Below are 16,294 nucleotides of genomic sequence, written 5' to 3'. Positions count from 1 at the left end.
TGGGGTAAGCCTGGAGGCAGGAATAACTGCTCCTGAAGGAAGTGTAGGTAGAGATGTTGGGAAGAGGAACAGCATGCAAAGCAGAGGGAACAGCATGAGCATCAGTATATAGGAGAATGGCATGAATTTATATGAAAGAAGTAGAGTATAAGCATTTTTCACAAAGTTCTTATGTACAATCAAATTGAAACCTACTGATACAGCCTATAAATTCACAGCAACTCTACAAGGAAACTTACACATTTTCCATTATAGTAAAAGAATTGATAACATATTATTTATTTGTGAAACTTCTTTACTTTGTCATATTTGCCATTGGTTTAAAGCCAAAGGATGTTATCACCCATCATTAAACCATTTAAAATAGGGAACTATAGCAATAACAGTTTAAAATATTCAGAAATACTTGTTGAATGGCAATGAATGAAAGAGGCTGGAAATGAATCTTGAATGCCAGACCAGGAAATCTAAACTTTATTTATATGATACTGAGGAACTATTTCAGGTTTTTTAGAAGGCATGACATGCATAAAGTGTAGCTTTAGGAATATTTAATTTAAGCTTTTGGTAGATTGAAGCAGGGAGACCTGTTTTGTGCTGGTATGGCATGTGGTTTCTGTATTTTGGACTTTTGACTTATATAGCAAAGTTGTCACTATCTCTCTCTTACAAATGTTATTATTCTTTTGCCCAGTATCACACGTCTTCATTTCTTTCCATTTCATGTCATGAAAATTCTCTGTGAAATTTCAAAATATTAAATTCTGAATTTTGCCAAGAAAATTCTGAAACAGTGATTCAAAGTGGTTCCTACAATCTAGTTGGTAGAACATTATACCCAACTTCATTTCCTCTTATTGCATGTATTTGTAAACAAAAGATAGGAATTTCCCCGGGAGAGATTTGACAAATTCCGTTTAGCTGTATAACAAAGTAGACAGTTTATTTGCTAGGGAATAGAGCTTGAATTCCAGAAGCTTCTCTGAAAAATCAACAACGACTGCCAGTTTTGCAGCTTAAGCAACTGAATGGTATTGATGTCATTTAATTAGGTGAGAAAACTTGTGGAGAAATACTGTAGGATATGTGTTTGTGTGTGTGTGTGTGTATGTGTGTGTGTATGTGTGTGTGTATGTGTGTGTGTACATACCTACATATATCTATATCTGTACCTTTATTTATCTGGGGGTGCTGACCTGGTAGATGAAGTTGGGAGTAATCAACATAGTTTTTTGCTATTATTGTAAAATCCATAGGACTGGTTAGATCGCCTCATGTATTAGTCAAGGTATGCTAAGCTCTGCTGCAAAAACAAACAAGCCTTGGAAATCTTAGTGACTCAACATAGTAAGGGTTTTTTTTTTGTTTTGTTTTGTTTTTTGCTTACTCAGAGTCAGATAAAAATGTCTTGGGCAGGTGGCTCTCCTGTAATCAAGGATCTCAGGAATTTGAGCTTCTTCCACTGTGGGACTGCCAGCAGCAGTGCCAGGATCTACCCACATATACTCATTTGCTTTCTGTTTGTCGCTCTATTTTTGTGACTTTGAAAAGATTGATAAAAATATTTTAAATTCAATTTTAGAATTCACTGAAAGTTAATCTGAAACACAGCCCTTGTTTTGAAAAGTATGTACTTTGGCAGTTAAAAAAACCTCATCTTTTAATAGTAGGTAAGTTTAGGCTCTGGTTAATTAGATATATGAGAGATTTTGGTCTGTTTTGTTTTTACAAAAATGATCATTTCAGAGCATTTGTTATCTTGCCTGTGGAATGATTCAGAGTGCTGGATAATTTGCTTAATTTCAATATGGTGTACCACTATCTAGATGGCTGCCTCTCCATTGCCTTAATATTTTAAGAAAATTGACCCCCAGTACAGGAAATAGTCTCATCAGTGAAACCCCACTTAACCTAGGATGTAAGTCTCAGGGGGCTAGAAATAAGCCATGTGCTTTCTGGAAAGACTTTTCTAATCCACTGGCCCTAAAAGATAACTCTGTATTTAGTATTCTGTCAGGAGACTACCCAGGTGCCATACTTATATATCATATCTGAGAATGGTTTAAAACTAAGTGCTATCAAGCCTGCTTTTGTTCTGTATATAAGAAAGAGATTTATAACAAAAATCATAAATAAGAGACAAAGGAAGTCTGAAGTTTCCTTTTTTTCTGCCTGCCTTTCCCTGTTCAGTGATAGAACAATTTACGAATCTGACAAATCCTCCCCTAGATAATGGTAAGAGTAACAGAGTGTTCAGCTGAGTAACTCTGGGCCACTAAAGTTTATTAGACTGTAGAGCAACAGCAGCGGGATTGACGCAGTAATCAAATGACATGCTTGATTTGGGTTCTCCCAGTCTCTCTCTTCTCACCTCAGCCCTCATTTCCCTTCCCCCCACCTCCCTTCCTCCTGCCCTACCTAAGGAAAACTAAATAGAGGGAATTTGAAATTGAATAGGTTGGCAGGGGTAGACTCCCAATTTCCACAAGCAACATTCACTCAGAAAGTATGAGAAGTCTGTGCCAAAAGGTTGAATGAAAATAAGGAACATGGTCATAAACACGTCCCGACTAAATTTTTGGTTTGGATCTGAGTAACCTAAGAGGCAAGGGAAGCCTTTTCCAATTGCCCCACTCTTAGGCCAACACTAAATTGTTGGGACACCAGAGACATCATCAAAGTACATCAGTAACTTGAGTTAAACCAATGTTGTTGGGTCAGAGTTGGCAAGAAGACAGAAACTTAGGCATTGGGAAGAAACTCTACTGTGCTTTGAAAACTCTGGACTCCATGGGGTACGTTCATTGTAAAAGCTTTTAAGAAGTCACTTCAAAATGGCAGCCAGAGGGTGTACATTTGCTTGGTTTGGACCACACTATTTTGTGAAGTTGAGTTGTAATGCCTTCAGGGGAGATTTTCATAGTCTAGTCCATCACCGGGCTTCCCTTCTTCCTATTATCTTCTGCCTCTTCTACACATATGTACCTTAACTCCTAGCCTGGGATGGCCTTTGTGTTTGAAACATAAATCCATCCACTGCTTCTAGTTGGACCATGGAGTGACTCCTGATTGAAAAGAAGTGGGAATCTTAAACTAGCCTCCTCATTCTCTGCTCGTAAGAGGATGGAATTTGTTGGAAATTGATAAACGTCACTATTGTTGAGGAGACATTGAAGAAGTTAACATATTACAAGACAACCACCAGGACTGACACCCAGCTCAGGAGACCTTCAGCTTTTTCAAGACAGTGAAAGAAAAAGGTCTCTCAAATCTCAAGAAACACACTTTATAACCAGAATAGTCTGTGATGAATGGGGTAATAATATTCCGCCCTGCCTATAAAGAAAAGTGGTATGGATATTATTGCTTTTTTGGACACTGGAGCAACTATATCACTCATTTCTGAGAGGTTGTCAAAAAAATTGAAGGGTTTAAATATATGACCTTTTACAGGAATTACTTCAACAATAGCTTATTCTACTGAGTCCACTGAAGTTGCAGTTGCGACAGTGAATTTCCTGCTGCGAGATGCAGATTGTGGGCTAATTGCAAGATTTAATCCAGTCTGTTTAGGGCAGTCCTCGAAAAACTGGATTTCTGCAACACTATTTTATGAGTCAATACCAAATATTCTGTCACAAATAACAGAAGGAAATTTAAGAAAAGAAATAGTAATATTCAGAATGCAAGAACTATCAGAAATATAGACTGATCTTGAAGCAGATGGGTTTTGCTTTGTGAATCAAGGTGGTAATGAGACAAGGGAGCCATCCAGATTGATGCAGAACACCAAAACCTCCAAAAAACAGGGCCAGTATAGATGCCAACCAACTATGTGTAGTAAAACAAAATGAGGAAAATGAATGTACATTCGTTCTTTGGTTAGTCACTCTCATAGGAGACACCACACTATTATACCTGTCTAGACCATGCACATGATCTAGCCTAAAAGAGAGCACTTCAGAAATGCCACGGTGAGGTAGGCGAGAATGTTTACTGAAATAGATAATTGAAAGCGCCACTTTTAGCCTGTCTGTTTTGCCAGCTGAATAATTGTGTCTGAAGCCCTGAGTAATCTCCATCTATATGAGTTGTTCAGATTAAATGGTGTCACCTGTAGTCATTGACAACTCCCCAGATCTTCTCTGTCAAGCGCCATATGTGCATACCCGAGACATATCCAAAGGCTACTGGCAAACATCTTTAGATAATGAGTGCAAATTAATAACTCGTTTTGTACGTCATAAGAGATCATGCCATTTTAATGTTATGCCCTTTGGGTGAACACATGGGACAAAGATCTTTTAGATACTAATGAATAGTGTCTTACAAGGATTAATTTGCCTAACTTTTTGCTGAGCTGACATCACAGGCAACATGGCTTGATTTGTTGGGTCTGTGGTGGAGCTGGCTCTGTAGAACTAAGAGAAAACTGAGTTTTCACTTTGAGCTTTAAGAGGGATGTCATTCTGGATTCTCAATGAAGCAGCTTCTCATAGGGTTACCATGTATGGTTGTGCATGCTATACCCCCATTCATGTACAGCATAGTGTGCATGAATGGTGCCCCCTGGAGTTGTATGCACACAGTTAGTGCAGCTGTTTGCAGTGGAGCTGATAGCTTCTCATGACTGCCGATCATTTCATTCCAGGTAACAGTGTGTAATAGTAATGGTGAGTGTAATACTCCATTGTATTAACAAGACTTTGGTTATACTCAAGGATTTATAGTCATTCTGATTAGGAATACAGTGGCTCCTGTGTTTATCATATATGGGAGTTATATGTGCATGTGTGCTTTCTAATAAAAATTCAATAAAACTTTTTAGCTATCGGATTTCCGTATATTAAAAGTATAGATAATTGCCAGTATTGGCTAGGGAACAGGGAAATAAGTATTCTCTTAAATTCTTATTTGGTAACATAAATCAGTAGAGCTTTTTGATTTTTAGGGAAATTTGGAAATACTGTTACATAAAAAATGCATGTATCTAACAGAAATGCTTTCACAAGGGTACTATATATATATATATATATATATATATATATATATATATAAGTATAGTCTATTGTAGGTTGTAATAACAAAGATGGACATTCAGACAGACATATTGCAAAGTAGGAATTTGATTATGTCAATGGCAGACTGTGTCTTTGCAATGGACTGCTATGAAATGATCAAAGAGTGAAACAGACTGACTGACTGCATGTACAGTACACACCATTTGCAAGCATATGTGGCAGCCAGGTCTGTTTATAAGAACTGACCTAAAAGAGACCAAAGATATATCATTTAGTGGAAAAAAGAAAGTTGTAGTACAGTATTTAGAGCATGATCTCATTTATATAAGAAGTAAGTAAAAATGACACACACACACACACACACACACACACACACACACACACACGAAAACCATTCTGTGTATATAGGCACTGAATTGTTACCTGTGATTTCCTCTGGAAGATGAGACTCTGCAGAGACGCCAGGACTCTCATTTGCTATGACATATGTTTCTTTATTAAAAAATTGATGACAAAAAATAAGAAAAAAATTCTTATTTGTAATTTAAAAAATGAGCCTGCCAGCTTCCTGATTGGGAGTGCACTTAGGGGTTTTGCTTTGTCACTTTTATGATCATGATTCTCATGATAATAAGCATCCACTAGACAAGGAGAGATGGGGTACCGGGGTCTGCTCAGAGCTCATTCCTGGCTCTGTAGGAAGAATCTTGACTCTGCCCCATTAATGGTGACCACAGTGGTGACTTGGTTGACATGGTAAGCCTTTCTAAATGTTGACAAGGAGCTGCTGTATATATTCCCTAGGACTGACATTTCAGATAGTTACAAACCAGATTGACCCTATTCACTCCCACCCCTCCAAAAAGTCCTTGTGATTTTTGTGTGTCACTGAAGGATCAAAATGACATAATATGGAATATTTTTTCCTTGGTCTCATGGAAGTCCTGAGCTCAACCAGTTGTCGAGTGCTGGTGGTGGAAATGTTCTTAGCCTTTTTGGGTGGTAGACACATGAGAATCTAATGGAAGCCATGGAAACAATAATCATACCCTGAGTATACCCTCTTGAAACATTGTTTTGTACATAATTCAGGAGCTATTCTGTGCTTTTAGAGACATTCCATTAAGACACTATTTTTATTGGTGTTTAAAATTAGTGAACTGGAGAAAGTATGTTGGCAAGGAATATGTTTGTGTTCCATATGCATATTTAACAGTGGCTTGTAACCTCAGTAGGAAGAAGGCCCTAGGAAGGCTGCTTTCTTCTTCAAAGATTTAAATAATGAATTGGTGCTCTAGGTTGATGCTTTGGAAATTTGAGTGGGGTATGGATTGACCATCATGGTATTGGTGATGCATACTTGCTGAATGGGGACCCACTTAATCTCAGCATCAAGAATTGCTTGTCTTCTCCTGCTCTGTTTTAATTTTGTGGACGTTGGGGACTTCATACTTGATTAAATTTTCCTTTTTTGGCATTGTTGCCAGAAAGTCTTAGAAGCAAATTGGTGGTCTGTTCAGAAGTATATAAGACTCAGTGCCATTTTGCATTCATCCATTTCTGGGTCTATTATACCCCTTGTGTTTTTCTTTCTTCCCCCTCCTTCCCAATTTCTCACTTAGGTTGCCTTGTGTTATTTTCTGTAATTGTGAAGCAGGTATGAGTCTCTCTTAAGAATAAAGAAGGATGTAAATAAATACAGAGATAAGTAAATAAATGCAATAGTCCTGGAAACAATGGCGTTTTGTCTCCTGTTTGATGAAGCTCAGGTGTCAAGTTTCCCTGGTGCTCACCGGTGCATCTAGGGCTATGGTAAGAAACAAAACAGCCCACTGCGCAAAGCTGCTCAGAGTTGGCTCTGATGCAGTTGAGTGCATCTGGACATAGCATGTAAACACGCACATAGCATGGAAGGAGGAGGCTGTGGAGACTCTATCTATCTATGAGAGAAGTTTTTGACTTACTTCTGAGGCATGGAGGAAGAGGGGCTTCCGAAGGCACATGGACTTCCAGGATTCAGAAACTCAAGAGAACTCAAGTCTCAGTGTTTCCCTAATGGCCACTTTGGTATGAATAACAACCCCATTTGACTTGTGAAGTGGATATTTTTATAAAGCTGGTATTTCTTCATGTGATGACTTCTTAACCTGATAAGGAGGTGGCCCATATTTGCCTTTTCACACCCTACCTATAAGAACATTTTACAAACTAGTACAATGGAAACACCTTTTAAGTTCTTACTTAAAAAAAATTTGTTCAAAGTCCTAACCACATAGATACTGTGGCCATCTCATAATCAGTCATGTACACCAGGAGGTAATTTCAGGGGTCCTTCCAGGGAAGGCTTCTTTTTTCCCAGTGGTTTGACTTCTTGGCCCCTTTGTATTCCTTAATGAGGGACACAGTTGAAGGCCAAGGCTGCTGTTTTAGTGATTGATTGTGGGCTGAGATTCTGGGGTGTGGTGATTCTTTGACCATCAAGTACCATCTCACTGCACCTCAGCCTGGAGAACACCAACAGAAATACGTTATGTAATGTCTAAAGTAAACTTTAAAGTATTTTGCATTCATATGTGGTTTGCTTTTTTTGAAGGCATTGAAAGCACAGTAAAACGATTACCATGTTGTTATGAATAGCATCTTGCTGAAGGAGGTGAATGGCACTTTTTTCGTGTGATTTGTGAAGTTAAGGGCCAAAGAAAGACACAGAACAATTAACCAGCAATGGATCTGGGCTAGAATAAAACTCCCCCATCTGTCACTCATAGCTCTGAGCAACAGCCCCTACTCTAGCGTCAGAAGTCCAGTTTAAGGGCCATTTATTTTAATGGGGAGAATATCAACCTTTAGAGACCAGAGTTCCCCAGCCTGCTGAGTGAATGAATATTCAGTCACTTCAGTGTGTGTTTGATGGTAGTTAGCAACACAAAGCAAGCCCAGGGCCCAAAGAATGTGTAGAGGAATGTTAATTCTAAGAGCGACCATAACTTGATTTTCTTGATTTCCTTGAGTTTAAAGTCTCAGCCACAATATTACATTACCAAGTTATTTGCATTTGAAATATAATACCTGGGGGAGGGGTGACATTTAATTAAATTACAGGCTGCAAGGAACCAGGCTGGTACTACGCTGCGTGGAAGGTGTCGGCTGTACCTTCTGAGCTTTTCCTGAAAGGGAATGGACTGGGAGGAGGAAACGCTGATGCTCCCCAAGAAGTGTAACACGGCTGAGCACGCGCAGTTGGCTGGTTTGGACTTAAAAATGCAGAGTGGAAAGTGCACATGTAAGAGTTCATAGAATGTGGAGAAGAGCACATACCTGCAGGCTCCAGTCTCCATATTTTCTAAATTTCCTAAAGGAAGAGAGAGAGTGAGAATCCCTGGCCTTATAGCCACAGCCCAGCCTGGGTCAGCATCTTCCTCAGTGAGAAAGGTAACTGGTTCTTTTGTCTTCAGAGTCAACACAGCTCAAGATAACTGGGGGACTGTGGTACCCTTGCTCCCACCCTCTTAAGAATCCATGGTAATGAGGAGGAAAGGCCACCAAGGGCCCCACTAATCAGAGGTCCTTCCTTCTATGCCCTTAAGCCCCCATTCGCTGACTAGGTGTGTGTGTGTGGGAGCAACAAAGGTGTGTGCACAGAACTCTAGCCATCTTATCTCCTACAGCATCAGTTCTCAACTGGGGGAGATACTTTTCCCTCCCCGGGGACATTTTGCAATGCCTAGGAGCATTTGTGGTTATTATGACTGGGGAGGTGCTATTGGCATCTACTGGATAGAGGCCCTGGCTAAATAACCTGTAATGCGTGGGACAGCCCCTTACAACAGAGAATCGTTTAGCTGGAAGAGTCAACTGTGCTGAAGTTGAGAAACCCTATTCTAACAGAAGATGAGATTATGAAAGAGTGGATTCTAGCTACTGAGTTGTCTGTCAAGATAGAAAATAATCTCTAAAATGCCCTGGCCCAGTGTGTCATTCAGGGTCCAACTAGGAAAGTGAGTACCACTTTGGTATTTAAAAGAAGCAATTTTTTTTTATGAAGGATAGTTGATTTACAATGCTGTGTTCATTTTTGCTGTACAGCAAGGTGATTCAGTTCTACATATATATACACACATTCTTTTTTAATATTATTTCCATTATGGTTTATCACAGGGTACCGAATATAGATCCCTGTGCTATACAGTAGGACCTTGTTGTTTATCCCGTCTATATATAATAGTTTGCATCTGCTAATCCCAAACTCCTAATCCTTCCCTCCCCCACCGGCCTTCCCCCTTGGCAACCACCAGTCTGTTCTTTATGTCTGTGCATCTGTTTTGTAGGTATGTTCGTTTGTGTCATTTTAGATTCCACATATAAGTGATATACGGTATTCGTCTTTCTCTTTCTGACTTACTTCACTTGGTATGATAATCTCTAGTTTCATCCATGTTGCTGCAAATGGCATTATTTCATTCTTTTTTATGGCTGAGTAATATTCCATTATATACCACATCTTCTTTATCCATTCATCTGTCAATGGACATTTAGGTTTTTTCCATGTCTTGGCTATAGTGAATAGTGCTGCTATGAGCATTGGGGTGCATGTGTCTTTTTGAATTAGAGTTTTGTCTGGACATATGCCCAGGAGTGGGATTGCTGGATCATATGGCAACTCTATTTTTAGTTTTTTGAGGAACCTCCATGCTGTTTTCGATAGTGGTTGCACCAACTTACATTCCCACCAACAGTGTAGGAGGGTTCCAAAAGGAAGCAAATTTGATTCAGAGATTCAGTTGCACAGGTGCTAGAGAGGCTGAGAAAACAGTGAGTCAAGGTAAAGATTAGCAACACCAGGAAGTCGCTACCATTTCTTGGCCAAGGGACAGGGAGATGTGCTGTTTGGGGATTATGGTAGTTAGAACCACAACAGGCCTGTCTGGTGGGAGCTAGAGCCAGAGAGATGAGGAAGCTTCTGGAGGTACAACCTGAGGAAGAGAGGGAGAAATACTCTGATTTTTCTTTCCTTCCATCATGCAATCTCCCACTAGTGCCTCCTATCAGCTGAGCCCCAGCAGGAAGCCAGCTGTCCTGGGAGCCTGGGAAACACAGATGCAGGGAAGAGGGGTGAATGACTTTGAGTGCAAACAGGTCCAAATGGGTCCATACAGCAGTAAAGAGCCTGGTGAACTTTCCAGAACGCCAGAACTAACCATGGCATCTTTGAGCAAACATCCCAAGGGTTTTGCATTACAGCTGGTGATGTTCACCACGAAACATCATCTTTCCTTCTGCCTTGGAACTTGAGGCTTAAAATAATTTTAAGATTCCCTTGAGAGAGAGAGAGAGAGAGAGAGAGAAAATACCTACTTGTTTCTTTTTCATTCAGCAAACTTCATGTGTTGAATGGCCTCATGACATGATGGAGAGTTTTGTGTCTCTGTGCAGACAGCAGAGTTCATTGGAAATCCACGTCAATGTGCAGAGCACACACTGTTAATTTTAGTGGATCTGTGGCAAACTCAATCCTTCATTGTCAGGCTTCAGCTCATTTTGGCGGCAGTGATCTTGCTTCTTGTTTCACTCAGGTGTATCCTCTCCATGGGTCCTGCCTCTCTGGAATCAGGCTGAAAGGAGAAGGTTGTTGGGGAGCTAGGGAACCTGCTGTGATGAATTTTATTTTTCCTTACAGTGTGATTTTAAAAAACTAGCCAGAGTAAAGGAAATTAATTTGTTTTCTATTTGAATTGCCCAACAGGTCCCCAGACTTGTGGGGATAAAAGCGGTAAATTTTTAAGTGTCTCCTTTAAGAGAGTTCTATAGATGCTTAATTATTTTTGCCCCACTTTTGATTATCTGCACTAATGGAGATGTGGAGGGCACAAATCAATAAAAATCCCTTGATAATCCAAAAAACTCAATGTTGTCATTAGTTTTGACCTCCTCCCCCACCAAACCTTTTATCAGAGCTACTAAAAAGTGCCTCTGCACCTCCTGGGTTCTCAGTATATTCAACTTGTTGACAGGCTGACTGATAAAATTGTCTGATTTGAGTGTTATCTCTTTTTCTCTGCTCCTGACCCCTCTTTGGGGGAGGTGCTAACGAGCAGCACAAGAACAAAACCACAGGAAAAAGAGACCTTAGAAAAGCCAGGGGAACACACAAAATGATGAAATAGCTCCCGTATCCGTGAAACTTTACTATATAATGTCAGCTTCGTGGGATTTTTTTTCTCTTTTCCTAAAGTAAATTGAAATAACTCAAATGGGCTAAATATATGCGGCCTGCATGGACCCTTTGAAGTTTTGAATAGCTTTTGTATGGTATTCGTTTTCTGGGGAAAGATTTTTAATTATTAATCTTTTTATAAATTGCCTTGATGTTACTCCTCATGCTGGTAAAATGCCCAGACATTTTCTTAAACAACTTTAAGGCAACTGAGAATTGGGATGTTTGTCTTAATCCCCTTTGGGATGACTATAAAGAAGAAAGAACTTGAGGACCAGGTTAAATTGTTTTCCTTGTTTGGTTTTGTATTTGCCATACAAATTTATCCATTATCCAAAATGGACTCATGGATACCACAGAAAAAAAACCCAGAACACAGCTGGCTGCATCGCCACCTTCGGGCTCCTGCCCACCCTTCTCTTTATCCCCCATGGTGTAGGGATCCGGCAGAGCTGACAATGAATAAAGCACACATTGCCACAAATACCAGATCTCTTAAAACTCCTAACTTACATTATTCTTTAAGATCTGCAGTAACACCACTGTTCGGGTCTAGTACCTACTCAAGATGACCACATGTCTTCCAGTTTTGCCAGGATACACCACTAAATGAATGGAGTGCCTGATAAAATGTGCAAAGGTAAAATGCAGTGACATGTTCTCATAAGGAGGAATTAATTGGTATCTGATTAGATCCCTGCAAGGGAGCCAGCGACCCCTCCCTTTGGGCTTTATTCTCCGTGGAGGAATGAACTTTCCTCTTTTTGAAGGAAAAAAGCAGTGCATTTTCTGGTTTTCCTTTCTGTGTTTCCTTCAGTCTTTTTTTTTTTTTTTTCCTTCGGTACGCGGGCCTCTCACTGTTGTGGCCTCTACCGTTGCGGAGCACAGGCTCCGGACGCGCAGGCTCAGCGGCCATGGCTCATGGGCCCAGCCGCTCCGCGGCGTGTGGGATCTTCCCGGACCGGGGCACGAAACCGTGTCCCCTGCATCGGCAGGCGGACTCTCAACCACTGCGCCACCAGGGAAGCCCCCCTTCAGTCATTTTTATTTCAATTTGCCAGATATCATTTGAAAGCAATTTCATAAACGTTGAAGTGGCTATGAAGTTCAGTGTTTGTATCTGGCAGGTGGCTTATAAAATTTAAGGAACTACCTGGTTTTGAAGAATTGGGATGATGTGTCAAGGTTCAATCAGAGTAGCAAACCATCTTGAGTGATTAGAACGAGGGATTTATTATGGGGTTTAGACCTTACACAATTGTGGGGGCTGATGGATTGGTCCTTGTAGACTCTTGCCTCAGCATCCAGTGTTGGAACTGAAGTTGCCATTGGTCAGTCTGACCAGCAGTTGGAAAAAAAAAAAAAAGCTTGAAATGGACAGGAATGAGAATGAACTAGAACTCAGGAGAATAACTGAATCCATGAGCAGAAACTGGTCAGAGACAGATAGGGATTCCACTTCCAATCTCAAAGAGACTGGATGACTGGAGAGAGAAGATGGTACCCTTCACCGAGGAACTGTGCATGCACTTGGTCAAGGAGTGAGAAGTTGAAGGAGCAGATCCAGCAGGAGCTGGAGGAACTGTGGGTCCAAGCGCTGCTGCACATCACCTGGGTGAGCTAGTGTATGAGCTGTCATTTTGCCTGGTACCCAACCAGATGCACCAATGTTTAGAGCATTAAGAAAAAGAAAATGCTGGGCTTCTGCCTTCCAAATATTGCACAAAATGTCATTTGTGGGTGATGCTAACTCAAAACTGCAAGGAAGGGGATGCTGGAAAGCAACCATAGTTCTTGCTTAGTTAAGGTGACACAGCACAAAGTCACTCAATGACATAACTCAAAAGGGAACGTCTCTGGGCACACAGAAATGTAATGGAGACCTCACACTCTGGAGAAGGCACCTTTCCAGGAACCTTATTTATTGGCAAATAGCAAAGTGTCACTGTTCAACTTTCAAAGTTGCATTTTTTTGTTTGAAACTTTTTACATTTAATTTACTAATCCTTGTAAGCCATGATACTTATACATGGAAAATTACTCTCTCTACAAATGCTGAAGTTTCTGATAATCTCAGAGAAAAATTTTACTAACTGGAATATAGCTTCAGGTTTTTTTGTCACACTGAAGTGCGTATATATTTCAACCAAAATATTTATACAGGTATTATCTAATTGCTTTAATTCAGGGAAACTTTTTGTGATAAAAAATTGGTAAGGTAAAACTCATCAAATTATCTGTCTTTTTGTAATCTTTTGAATGTTTCGCCAAATTAAGATGCCTCAAAATCATAGGCTTTCTCAATTTCATTTTACATCACTAAAAACATAAACTTATATGATTTTTAAAGAAGCTCTCGATCAAAATATGCTTTGCACAGTTTGAGATATTCTAAAGCATGTTTATAGAATTTTAAAATAAAATGTTGTACATTATTTGTGCTCTCATCATTTAATATGTTTAAATTTCCTTCATGCTTTTTTGGGGATAAATTTAATGTGTTCTTATATACAAATTTTGTTTCCAGTAATTGTCATTCACTGAATTCTTCATGCTGTATTTTTTTGGTATTCATTTGTTGACTACTTGATTAAGGTTTTCAAAGTGATTTTGAACAAAATGCAACCAAAATTTAGAGGACTCATTTATTTACATAATTAATACCATTGTAGAACAAATAGGTCAATTTTTTTCAGTTTAAAGGCAGTCACTGTTTATTAACTGACCAGATTACAAAATCATGGCAGATACCTTAGTTCATCCTTCTAATAAGCCTGTTGATCTAGTTTTCCATGTTGCCAGCATCTCCACCTTCTACAAAATAGGTGGTCTTTTCTTCATTCCACCTCGTGGAGAAGACAATTTGAAGGGCCAGAAGAAGTTGTTTGCTTCTTTGAAACACTTCTCAATAGCATAGATCTGATGAATCAGATCCTCCATGCGGATGATGCCATAGTTACCAAGAGATCGAACAATCAACGCATCTGTCAGGGCAATTCGCTTCTTGTTGCTTTTGCCATAACCACGCTTGTAGATAGACTCATTTACTGACTTCAGGTTTGGGTATCCCCTGTAATGTATGGCTCCACAATTGTCAGCATGTTAATTGAAGCCTTGTTGAGCTTCAAAAAGGTGCCATTGAAGACCTGACAAAGGCGAAGAAGCTGCAACACCTTACAGACCTTTGGGCTCACACCATTGATACCTCTGATCCTGATGACAAATGCCAGTTTGGGTTCCATGGGTACATGGAAGTTTCCAGCTTTTCTTGCCATCCTAGCCATTCGAATCTGAATTCTGTACACCTGCCTGTATCCCTTGTGACAATGCTTAGCTTTTTCATAGATAAGCTTACTCCTTGCCTTTCGAAGCATCTTTTGGGTAAACTTCTTTCTTAGGTGCTTGATCTTAAGCTCTGCAAAATTCTTTTGCTTTTCCTTAAGGGTTTCTGGCATAGCAGGAACCTTCTTTTTCTTCTCTTCTGCACCCTCCATGGTTCCAGCCAGAAAAGAGGCCAAATAGCTTGATTTTTAAGGTAATTCTTCAAAATTTCAAATCTGAAATCCAATTGATAAAAAAAATAATAATAATGATGAGCAGCAAAGAAAGAAAAATCATACAGTCATGGTAACGTCTTTTTAAAAAGTTAATTTTACTTCAGCTTAGTCAAAAAATCTTTGTACTTCAGTTAATGTATTTTGACTATATAAAATGTAAATTTTAGCATCTATTTCAACTAAAATCTCATATAAGTGAAATTAAAAAAAGAGTCATTTGATCTAAATGAAAAGTCATGGTTGATAGAGTGGTGTGCAATTGAACCTTCTATAGCTTTACATATTAAATCATAATTTTTTTGGTATAGTTTTCTTTGAATAACTACTAACTTTTAAAGTAGAATACAATACTTCTTTAGCAGATTTACATTTTTTGCTTTTCTTATAGTCAGTGATATCACTATGATCTCTCCATGGTGGATGGTAAATGTTAACACATATGTCATGCAAGTTATAAGCTCACACCAGCTTTTTAAGCAGTAGAAATTCAGAATTTAAGTTTTCTTTAAATATGTATTTTTTGTGGCTTTGAGCTCACTGATGGCTAGAGTTTATTGCAAAATAAAAAAGTATTGTCATATATTTACATAAATAAATAAATATGTTATTGTAGGTTCTCATCATACACTGGAGATAACCCAATAGTAAAAGCACACAGGCTACTCTTATAGTATCCATGACAGGACTGCTATAATTTTCTACTTTTCTTGCTGACCTCACCACCTTTGTACATCTTACAGGCATGGGTTATGGCATTTAAGAATCCAGCAAGGCAGTAGTGACAAATATTTCTCTCACCACCATCATAAACCAGAGGAGTTAGATCTTCCTAAGTGCTTATTTTATCAGCGATTACTCTGCAAGTTGTCCTTGAAAGAGAGGAGTGAATTGCCCCTGGAAAGTGTCTAGGAAAGAGATACGGGCTAACAGTGGTCATCTCTCAGATTTAGCCATGTGCTAATGTGAGAATTCTATTACTACACATACATTTCATCCACAAGTAAACAATACCATGGCAGAAGTTGGAAGTACAAAGTGCAGATCTACTAGATCCATCTTGGATTACTTTTTAATGCAGTTGTGACTAATGATGCTTCATTAATAAGAGAAAAATTTAAAACAAGTGCTAAAACAAATGGGACACCAGGATAACAGTAACCATTCCAAGGAAACACTAGGCCGCAGTGAAACCATAAGTAAATGTTGAAATTGTGAGTCAGCCTTCTTTGCTGTTTTTAGGAGAGTGGATCCCGTTTGGTCTGATATTATCAAACTTGAGATTATTCTGAATATTCTTAGTCTAGAAAGCTGCACATATTACTCACACTGACCTGTTTGGTAGAGATGGTTATTAAATGGAAATAGTTTCATTCAGAGTTAGAATAATTTCTAAAATTACAGTGTTTGCAGCAAATAAAAAACATATCAAATCCTGAAAACCCCAGCTAGAGTTCACATTTTAAACAAATCAACAGGCATTTGAAACAGAAAAATGACTTTAT

General features: G+C 39.1%; 1 long non-coding RNA gene and 1 pseudogene across 2 annotated transcripts in view; one reads left to right on the top strand and one right to left on the bottom strand.

Annotated features, from left to right (window-relative positions):
* The window catches only part of LOC309977330, a 290,212-nt gene that overhangs the window by 94,536 nt on the left and 179,382 nt on the right, over positions 1–16,294 (top strand). The gene's annotated exons all lie outside the window — the stretch shown is intronic.
* LOC309976876 (large ribosomal subunit protein uL30-like) lies at positions 13,988–14,732 on the bottom strand (annotated as a pseudogene). The gene has a single exon. The product of its transcript is annotated as a large ribosomal subunit protein uL30-like (transcript).

The sequence above is a fragment of the Leucopleurus acutus genome, assembly GCF_964270905.1.
Source record: "Leucopleurus acutus genome assembly, chromosome: 20".
In the NCBI taxonomy this organism is placed as follows: domain Eukaryota; kingdom Metazoa; phylum Chordata; class Mammalia; order Artiodactyla; family Delphinidae; genus Leucopleurus; species Leucopleurus acutus.
The sequence above is the reverse complement of the archived record's forward strand: the minus strand, read 5'-3'. Positions and strand labels throughout refer to the sequence as shown.